The sequence below is a fragment of the Pinus tabuliformis genome, chromosome 8 (genome assembly GCF_031772625.1).
Source record: "Pinus tabuliformis cultivar Carrire ecotype Pingquan chromosome 8, CPIR1, whole genome shotgun sequence".
Classification (NCBI taxonomy): Eukaryota; Viridiplantae; Streptophyta; class Pinopsida; order Pinales; family Pinaceae; genus Pinus; species Pinus tabuliformis.
Window position 1 is genome coordinate 1,678,501,598 of NC_142294.1, and position 7,643 is coordinate 1,678,509,240.

At 39.5% G+C, this 7,643-nt stretch overlaps 1 long non-coding RNA gene across 5 annotated transcripts; it reads right to left on the reverse strand.

The window, feature by feature from the left end:
* Nucleotides 1–994: 994 nt before the first annotated feature.
* Nucleotides 995–4,939, reverse strand: LOC149242658 (uncharacterized). 5 transcript variants are annotated; one of them, XR_016246662.1, is made up of 7 exons: nucleotides 4,354–4,939; nucleotides 4,086–4,161; nucleotides 3,342–3,966; nucleotides 2,764–3,070; nucleotides 2,395–2,563; nucleotides 1,550–2,219; nucleotides 995–1,355 (listed from the first exon to the last, which is right to left on the reverse strand). It is a non-coding gene; the product is annotated as an uncharacterized LOC149242658 (long non-coding RNA). The 5 variants fall into 5 exon arrangements; XR_016246661.1 differs by lacking the exons at nucleotides 995–1,355; nucleotides 1,550–2,219; nucleotides 2,395–2,563 and having other exon boundaries at nucleotides 2,892–3,070; nucleotides 3,342–3,718; nucleotides 3,916–3,966; XR_016246660.1 differs by lacking the exons at nucleotides 995–1,355; nucleotides 1,550–2,219; nucleotides 2,395–2,563 and having other exon boundaries at nucleotides 2,892–3,070; nucleotides 3,342–3,718; nucleotides 3,813–3,966.
* Nucleotides 4,940–7,643: the final 2,704 nt, after the last annotated feature.

Genomic DNA, 7,643 nt, shown 5'->3' on the forward strand with positions numbered 1-7,643 from the left:
GCTGACATGCTACTTGGCCCATAGGCGAGGCATGATCTAACAAATTAGAGCAAGTCCCAGCTCCACGGAATTAAATGAAATATGTATGCAAAGAAAGATATAGTAACTTTTTTCAGATGTTCAAAGGAATACTAAGCAATGTTTAAGTTCCTGTAATCAGGAAGCAAAAGATTGATTTTGCCTGATTGAAGCTTGAAGGGTCACAAGGCCAAAGCCTCTACACCGTCTCCTCCCTGATGTTTCTTCTGCCTTTCCTCGCATTGCTGCGCAAAGACATAAGATTAGATGACAAAGGATCAAAAGAAATCCTAGAGACTGGCCTTCCTAGAGAGATAGAGAGGCTGGCCCACCGCTGAAATGACACTATCTATTATGTATAACATAAAACCACTGAAATTTATTAATGCAGCCCATTTAAGATATATTCCAGTACTGTGTACAACTCAGAAATAATGCCCAACATATATATATTTTCTCTCTAACTTCTGCAATTATAAAATGATAGATTTATAACACAGACAATAGAAATGCAACTTGGAACATTTCAAGCTCTGTTTAGAAATGATCAGCTCTTAGTGACAGCCTCTTTGCAGTCATACAGTGCAGAGAAATCATGGGTATTCCTGGAAAATATAAATGCACAACCACATATTATATTAATCCTTTTTCGTGGCAGGAACTAAGCTTTGATCACTGACCTTCCTTCTCAAGAAAATCGCCCTTCAGAAGAAAACTAGACTCTTCCAGACTTGCACTTCTACTTTCTGTCAGATGGTCAAGCACATCCACAAAGGACTCGTCCATGGTCATATTCCTGTTCTTGTCACCTTTGAAATGATGTAGGACATCAACATGAGAACGCTGTGAACTGCAATTTTTAAAAAATGCAAGATCAGGCTATTTGCAAAAGCCTGCAGCAACACAAATAGTGAAGATATATCTGCAACTTCTAAAAAGTTGGAAGGCTAAAGGACTAGATCTTAGTTATACAGACTGTTAGATTACAAAAATGTTGTTGCAGCCTTTTAGCTTAACTTCTCCTGAGGCCAGAACTCAGCATTTTTTACTTTGCAAACACTTTCCAAAACTCCAATGGGTTATATGTTACCCATCACTGTGACCTTCTTTTTCTCCAGATCTATAGCAAATGTTGTCACACCTGACACAGTTGGACACCAAAGTTTGTGTATTCTGTCACAAAAATTGCTTACATATATGATGTTGGGGTATCTATTGACAGATAACATACAATATTAAGCAAGCAGGCTGAAAAAGTGTCACCTTCCATTTTTGATGTGTTTAGTGACTTTTTTGGCACAGCCAGCGTAGTGCAATGAGACTCTTAACACCACCACCTGCACAACATAAAAGAAGATAATATATGCAAAAATCATAAAGAGCATATATACAATGATTGCATACTCTGACTTAACAAAAGTGTGTGTATGATATATTCTATGATTTCACAGAATTAATAAGCAGATCTATGAAAACATATGATTAATACCAAAGTGGACATAAATGAACATTGAAACCACATGATTCTCACCTCTGGGTTTTGCCTTAATGTTATGACCTATTCATCAGTTTTAGTGGATTGGACATTCCTAGCTCTCAGTAGGTCAGAAGTTCGAACCTCTACACTGCACTTGTAGACTGCTGCTGTAGAAGCTATGTGTGCTCCGAGATCTGAGAGTCTGGTCTTTGAAGGTATTGTCTTCCCACAGAAAAACAGAGTGTAGTCGAAGATGGGGAAATACAGAAGATGTTCAATATGCCCATCAGCTTCATATTTACAAATCACAAAAGTCCCCAGAGGCAGAAGTAATCACCAAAATTCCCAAGGATAAAACTATCGCTCGAGTAAAGCACCAAAAGCAGTAATCATATATATAGCTTTTGGAGTATTTGTGGACTTAAACTTGTGTGTGTAGTGGTATAAATTTGGTGAAACAAGGTACAGTCAAAATGTACAATGAAGCAACAAAGGCTATACGGTGAGGTTTTTCCACATCAAACTAGCTTCCTTCTTTTATGCCATATAGTTGAAGCTCTGTACATGTAGGTATGGTTCATAGGGACTCAACAATCCAAGTACAGCCAGCTGCCTAAGCAGAGACTGCACGCTAAAAAAAATCTGTGGTCTATAGAATTTGCCCACCATGTGGACTACCTCCATGTTCATCATTTTTCAAGTCCAGAACTGGAGACGCGACTTCCTGCAAAACCCTAACCAAAACAAGGTGAGCTTATAAATGAATAAATACATCCTCAATACCAAATATATAAGAAAGTCAAAACAGAAAACGAATTTATTTCATCCCCTGCAGCAACTTTGTCCTCCAAATGAGCTTTTTTTCTCTCTTGAGAGCCTTAAGAAAAATTTAGATTTACCTGTTCTAATTCATTTGCATTATCAAAAGTCAAGAATTGCAAGCTCAACATCAGTGCTCTTCGGAGCGTGTTTTTGCCCAGATAACACATCGTCCCCACACTTCTCAGACACAGCCAAAGCCTCTGCACCGTCTGCTCCCTGATGTTTCTTCTGCCTTTCCTCGCATTGCTATGCAAAGACTTAAGATTAGACGAGAAAGGATCAAAAGCAATCCTAGAGATTGGCTTTCCTAGAGAGATAGAGAGGTTGGCCCGTTCAACAGAATTGAGTCACCAGAATACCAAGTTCTTCGCACATGGGATTGTAACTACTGCTGGGTAAGGAACTGATATTAGTAGTTCGTAAAGAACTAAGTTTTGATAACTGACCTTCTTTCTCAAGAAAATCGCCCTTCAAAGAAAACTAGACTCTTCCAGACTTGCACTTCTACTTTCTGTCAGATGGTCAAGCTCATCCACAAAGGACTCTCCATGCTCATATTCCTATTCTTGTCACCTTTGAAATGATGTAGGACATCAACAGAACGAGATGTTCAAAGGAATACTAAGCAATGTTTAAGTTCCTGTAATCGGGAAGCAAAAGATTGATTTTTCCTGATTGAAGCTTGAAGGGTCACAAGGCCAAAGTCTCTGCACCGTCTCCTCCCTCATCTTTCTTCTACCTTTCCTCGCATTACTGCGCAAAGACATAAGATTAGATGACAAAGGATCAAAAGCAATCCTAGAGACTGGCTTTCCTAGAGAGATAGAGAGGCTGGCCCGCAGTTGAAATGACACTATCTATTATGCATAACATAAAACCACTGAAATTTATTAATGAAGCCCATTTAAGATATATTCCAGTACTATGTACAACTCAGAAATAATGCCCAACATATATATATTTTCTCTCTAACTTCTGCAATTATAAAATGACAGATTTATAACACAGACAATAGAAATGCAACCTGGAACATTTCAAGCTCTGTTCAGAAATGATCAGCTCTTAGTGTCAGCCTCTTTGCAGTCATATAGTGCAAAGAAATCACGGGTATTCCTGGAAAATATAAATGCACAACCACATATTATATTAACCCTTTTTCGTGAAAGTAACCAAGTTTTGATAACTGACCTTCCTTCTCAAGAAAATCGCCCTTCAGAAGAAAACTAGACTCTTTCAGACTTGCACTTCTACTTTTTGTCATATGGTCAAGCACATCCACAAAGGACTCGTCCATGCTCATATTCCTGTTCTTGTCCCCTTTGAAATGATGTAGGACATCAACATGAGAACGCTGTGAACTGCAATTTTTAAAAAATGCAAGAGCAGGCTATTTGCAAAAGCCTGCAGCAACACAAATAGTGAAGTTATATCTGCAACTTCTAAAAAGCTGGAAGGCTAAAGGACAAAATTTTAGTTATACAGACTGTTAGATTACAGAAATGTTGTTGCAGCCTTTTAGCTTAACTTCTCCTGAGGCCAGAACTCAACATTTTTTATTCTGCAAACACTTTCCAAAACTCCAATGGGTGATATGTTACCCATCACTGTGACCTCCTCTTTCTCCAGATCTATAGCAAATGTTGTCACACCTGACACAGTTGGACACCAGAGTTTGTGTATTACGTCACAAAAATTGCTTACATATATGATGTTGAGGTATCTATTGACAGATAACATACAATATTAAGCAAGCAAGCTGAAGTGTCACCTTCCGTTTTTGATATGTGTTTACTGACTTTTCTGGCACAGCCAGCGCAGTGCAATTAGACTCTCAACACCCCCACCTGCACAACATAAAAGAAGATAATATATGCAAAAATCATAAAGAGCATATATACAATGATTGCATACTCTGACTTAAAAAAAGTGTGTCTGTTATATTCTATGATTTCACAGAATTGATAAGCAGACCTATGAAAACATATGATTAATACCAAAGTGGACATAAATGAACATTGAAACCACATGATTCTCACCTCTGGGTTTTGCCTTAATGTTATGACCTGCTTCAGTTTTAGTGGGTTGGACATTCCTAGCTCTCAGCAGGTCAGAAGTTTGAACCTCTACAACTGCACTTGTAGACTGCCCCTGTAGAAGCTGTGTGTGCTCCGAGATCTGATAGTCTGGTCTTTGAAGGTATAGTCTTCCCACAGAAAAACAGAGTGTAGTCGAAGATGGGGAAATACAGAAGATGTTCAATATGCCCATCAGCTTCATATTTACAAATCACAAAAGTCCCCAGAGACAGAAGTAATCACCAAAATTCCCAAGGATAAAAATATCGCTCGAGTAAAGCACCAAAAGCAGTAATCATATAGATATTGTCATGGCGTATTTAGTTTACCATTCCACTTGTCACGGGCCCCATTTTACTTGTCGCCGTGATCATTAGTTTACGATTCCACTTGTCACGGGCCCCATTTTACTTGTCGTCATGATCACCATGCACAGTGCCATATGTGTGACCCACCAACATGTATGACATGTCTCTTTATTGTCTGAAGCAAAGCAATGGCCTAGAAGGAACATGTAAGGGCTTATAAAGGTCGTGTTTCCGATTTTCACATTAGAAGGAACATGTAAGGGCTTATAAAGGTCGTGTTTCCGATTTTCACATTTTTGGTACTGCAAAGGGTAATTGCGAATGAAGGTTTCAATTTGGCATTGCGAATTGGACCAGGAAAAATGACGCTATGAGTTTTGTAAGGTTTTTCAAGTGCCAAAATGACCACAATAAGTAGAGGACTGGATGGGGCTTAAAACCATTTATAGCCAGATGAAAGAGCCCAGATAGCAGGAGATCCTCTCGGTTTCACAGTTCTAATTTCCAGTAATAGGGCATTATCCTTGGGTTCGTGACCTCGTTTGGAACGACGACGCGATGGCTATAGAGTTCTAACTGGGGGTTTTTCATGAATTCTAGATCACCAGGCTCGAAGCACAATTCGGGGTTGGGTTTTCATCTCAAAGCATGATCTCAGGAATGTAACCAGAGTACGTACAAGAGGTTCTGAAAGAAATACTTATTGAGAAGGTGCAGAGGCTAAGGAGCAATACGAGGCTCCGCCCCTGTTCAGCTAAAACTCCTAGGTGTTGCTTCAGGTTCACATATCTCATTTCTTGCAAAGATAACAAATACCAAGTTAACAGAGTCGCAGCTAAAACTCCTAGGTGTTGCTTCAGGTTCACACATCTCATTTCTTGCAAAGATAACAAATACCAAGTTAACAGAGTCGTTTTTTAGTAGAATAGGCTAACTGATTCTCTAGATGTCCTTCCGTCCGTTAGCACTGTGCATACTTGGTCCTGGATCAAAGTTGTGTTTGATTGGCATGCCTCTGATTAGTGTTTTGGGCAAAGCAATGCACTACTAAAACGAGCGAAGGGCGACTGATAATGGGGGATAGACAACGGGAACCACAACTAACTAATTCGATTTCCGAGAGCTCAGATTCATACTTGGCTAGATATTTTTAGGCGGGAGCGTTTCTTAAAGAATGAGTGATATATGGCGAGCAAAGAATACAATTTGAAGGATATCTCTGTTACTTCTTTGGGGAAACAGCGAGCAATAATTTTATTTCAATAATTTTATTTTATTGTGTGCAGAAACCCCCTCGATTCGAAGGGAATTGATCTTGCGGTGGGGTGTTGACAGAAGGAATCCAGTAAGGTGGTTCTCCCCCTCTCTCAGGCAGGTCAAGACCGTCCATTACATTATATATGAATTTATGCCCCAATACCATCTCCGAGCGCCTTTCTCTTGGAACTCTGACAACTCCGAAGATTACTTCGAAGCACACTTGTAAGTAGTTTCTATTGGTAGCTTATTCAATAGAGTCTGTTTATTCAGTCGATGAAGTAGCCGTAGTAACAAATAGGAAATCTGCCTGCTTCCTTTCAATTGATTTAGTGCCCAATTTTTATAGCCTAAATTCTAGTCCGTAAGCGAACTAAAGGCGAGGGCAATTACCGAGGCAGACCCACACCTTAAGTTCCAACCAAGTGTAGGGAATTAGAACATAGTTAGAATCACTTTCTTTCCTTCCCCATATAATTCAAACAACGTGATAACCATTAGCCAAACATAGAACTCAATAGATGATATGGTTAGTTGTGGTAGCGCTGCTAAAAATCATTTTCATACTAATTCAGTCGGAAACTAGCTTTGAACTCTAAATGGTGACAAAAAATCGTTGTAGCATCATATCCCTGGGCTTTATTAAGCTAAAATTATTGTGGATGCTACAGGGATACAAATTGATTATTGATTATGATACAAATTGATTATGGAGTTATGGAGAATTGTAGAGCGAATGCAAAATACCTAATTGATTATGATACAAATTGATTATGGAGTTATGGAGAATTGCAGAGCGAATGAAAAATACCTAACAGACATCAAATACCTATGATACAAATTGATTATGGAGTTATGGAGAATTGCAGAGTGAATGAAAAATACCTAACAGACATCCGCTTTGAACTCAGGCCCAGCAGAGGGAGGACTTCAACAGAACTCAGGCCAGAACTTCAGCAGATCACCCACAGCGCAGCAGAACTCAGGCTAGAACTTCAGCAGATCACCCACAACGTCAGTTCAGTAGAGATCAGAGATCAGGCATCCTCAGCAATAAGGTATTAAACGCAGCTCTGGAGATCCCAGTTACTAGAATGGTCTTGTTCTCTGCACCAAGAGGGGTGATGATCAACTAGTCTCCCTCCCTCGAAACCATCGACTCCTTCCTTTTCAATGAAGGCCTAGAAGCTGTTGTCGAACTCATGGCTGGTTTCCTTTCGGCCTAAGTTTTAATGTCAAAACAAATATGAGATGTTTCATACTATAAAAACAAATATGAGATGTTTCATACTATAAAAACAAATATAAGATGTTTCATAATGTATATTCGTATATTCATATGTACAATAAGTTAATATTATCTCTGGCATTCGTGCAAGATGTAACTGAGGAAAGTTCAGAAGCCCAAAGTTAATATTATCTCTGGCATTCGTGCAAGATGTAACTGAGGAAAGTTCAGAAGCCCAAATTGCTTGATCCGAAAGCCGCTACTGTCGCATCACGCCCCAGGAAGGAACGACCACTGATTTAGGATTAGTAATGGGATGAGAAGGATCCTATAGCTATTGTTCATATTGGACCTGCTGCACTAACACCAAAGCACCATGCAATAACGGGTGGCAATGGCAACAGGGGCAAACAGGTGGCAATAGTGGCAAGCACGGGTGGCACCTACACCACCTGCAT